Source organism: Phocoena phocoena, chromosome 3, assembly GCF_963924675.1.
Source record: "Phocoena phocoena chromosome 3, mPhoPho1.1, whole genome shotgun sequence".
Taxonomy (NCBI): domain Eukaryota; kingdom Metazoa; phylum Chordata; class Mammalia; order Artiodactyla; family Phocoenidae; genus Phocoena; species Phocoena phocoena.
The window spans coordinates 59,437,919-59,440,684 of record NC_089221.1 but is presented as its reverse complement, the minus strand read 5'-3'; the positions used below and the strand labels follow the sequence as shown (position 1 = coordinate 59,440,684).

At 45.8% G+C, this 2,766-nt stretch overlaps 1 non-coding gene across 1 annotated transcript; it reads left to right on the top strand.

The window, feature by feature from the left end:
* The first annotated feature begins 2,172 nt into the window (after positions 1-2,172).
* Positions 2,173-2,279, top strand: LOC136121814 (U6 spliceosomal RNA). The gene has a single exon (XR_010655816.1). It is a non-coding gene; the product is annotated as a U6 spliceosomal RNA (small nuclear RNA).
* Positions 2,280-2,766: the final 487 nt, after the last annotated feature.

Below are 2,766 nucleotides of genomic sequence, written 5' to 3'. Positions count from 1 at the left end.
TGGTGCACGGGCTTAGTTGCTCCGTGACATGTGGGATCTTCCTGGACCAGGGCTCGAACCCGTGTCCCCTGCATTGGCACGTGGATTCTTAACAACTGTGCCACCAGGGAAGCCCAAAAAAGCAATTATTTTTACACCAACATTTTAAGTCCTAAGACTGACTTATAGGTGTCAGGAAATAGGGAAAGTAGTTCTTATCTTTACCTAGTAAAGACAGACTTGACCTACTTTCCAAATGAGTCAGGTAAAGATACTTATTAAGTGAAGAGAGTCAAATAGTGTCTCTTTTCTGGATACCCAAACTAATTCTCCATGGAACTTAAAATTGTTTATTTCATGAAATAGCTGCATGAGTTTTCAGCAGAATTTCCTGCTTAGGCCAATCTGGCTGAGAAAGATTCTTGGGTCTGCCGTGTCCTAATATTTGGGTGGTTAAGCACAAACTCTACAACTGAGCAGGGTCTGTGGAAGAAAGGCCTGGGAGGGGTATCTGGCTTGGAGAGGATTGGAGGAGAGAGGTCCGGCTTGGAGGATATTACCCGGCTGGAGGAGGGGAAAGATGGGATCAGAGGAGAATTAACAGGTACTCCACTGAACATTACTTCTTATATTAGTAAGGATGAGCTAAGTTATGCTGCAATGACAAACAGCCCCAAAATCTCAAAGGCTTTATGCAACAAAAGTTTATTTCTCTCTCATGCAAAGACGTTTGTGGGCCCAGGCAGATCTCTAGGGTGGTTGTCTTCTGCATGGTGACTGAGCTGTCCAGGCTGTTTCAACTTTTTTGGACCTTCTATCTCAACTTACAGCCTTCTCCATGATTGCCTCAGTGGTGCAAGAAAGAGCCTGGAGAATCACACATGGGCGTTTCACTGTCTCAGCCTGGAAGTGATGTGCACCATTACACTGGCCATCACAACTAGTCATGTGGCCCTGTCCAACTGCAAGGAATATAAAAACTGAGAAGTGCAGTCTTTCGTATGCCTGGAATACTAAAGGAATCAGATATTGGTAGTTAGAGTGATGTCAAATAGACTACTCTAATTTTTTTTAACTTCTCTTAGAGAAGAATTCTGTCCCAAGTTGTCCCCCAGTTTAGAATTTCTTTCCAGAAGGGGTTCAGTGTCAGCCTTATGGTTGGAAGAAGTTTTAAGGGACTTATTTTGAAACTGCATTTACAAAGCCAGAAACAGCTATATAGATTGAACATTTATTTCAGGCAACTTTGGAGGATGCTGGTGGAGGCTGTGAGTGAGCAAAATCCCCCAATCTCACCTCTTTCTCTCTCCTCTGCCTTGTCACTTACAGTGCCCGAGCTTCAAGTGCTTTAAGTATGATGCAGTGAGCATGTGCGCATTTGGTACCAGTCAAAACCCCCAAAGGGCAGGTCACCAATGGGCCCTCATGGACAGGGAGGCCCGGGGAAGTGGTGTAGGCACCCATGAGACACTGGCTTCCACAACAGGGCCCTTCAATCTGTGCTGATACCTTGTCCCAACCTCTGTTTCCTGCAAACATCAGCAGTTCCACACCTTGCTATCCCAGTAATACGTCTTCTCAGGAAAGACCACTGGAAAAGTGCAATCAATAGATAAGATACTGCTGCAACTCCTGGAGCTCATCTCCTATTAGGAGTGGGTCCGTGTGTGTGTGCTGGAAAGAGCAGGAGAACAGAGAGTAGCACGCGGTTTTCTCAGCAGGACTGTGACAGTTAAGCACTCAACCCAGTCAGTGAGCTGGGAGGAGGGCAGACAGGAAGACGTGCAGCCAGATGACTCACAGCCCCTCCACCTTGGGAGGCTCTCATCAGTCTACGGAATCCAATCAGATCACAGAGGTGCCGGGGACAGTGAGTTTTATCATCCGAAACAGCCACACTGGCCCTCCAGGTGGTATCTCAGCCATTTTCTGACCCTGCCAGATATGGTAACCAGATGTTGGTGTTGTGCTTTGTCCTCTCAAGGCTCAGCTGGCCTTGCACACACAACTGTGATATATTATGGGTCTGCCTAAGGGAAATGAAGAGCAAATAAACTTGTCTTTTGTGTTCCTTTTGTGCTAGTCCCCAAATAAGCAGATCTTCCCTTCTCCTCTATGTTAACTCACCCAGGAGGGCCCTCTCTGGTTATCATGCCCAGTCTTGGAAATTTCTCCTTAAATGTTCCTCTCTTAGTGCTCACTTCGGCAGCACATATACTAAAATTGGAACGATACAGATAAGATTAGCATGGCCCCTGCACAAGGATGACACGCAAATTCATGAAATGTTCCATATTTTTTCAGTTAAGGGATGCACAGAACAATTAGATGTAAAATATGGTATCAAAACGGTAATCATGAGGGGAGGAGAGTACAAATGCAGGGTATTTTAAAAGCATTTGAAATTAAGAGATCAGCAACTTAAAACAATCACATATAGATAGATAGATAGATAGACCGCTATACAAAATCTCACAGTAATCACAAACTAAAAATCTATAATAGATATACACACAAAAAAGAAAAAGGAATCCAGACACAACACTAAAGATAGTCATCAAATCACAGGAGAGGGGTTTCCCCGGTGGCGCAGTGGCTGGGAGTCTGCCTGCTGATGCAGGGGACATGGGTTCGTGCCCCTGTCCGGGAGGATCCCACATGCCGTGGAGCGGCTAGGCCCGTGAGCCATGGCCGCTGAACCTGCGTGTCTGGAGCCTGTGCTCCGCAACGGGAGAGGCCACAATGGTGAGAGGCCCGTGTACCACAAAAAAAAAAAAAAAAAAAAAA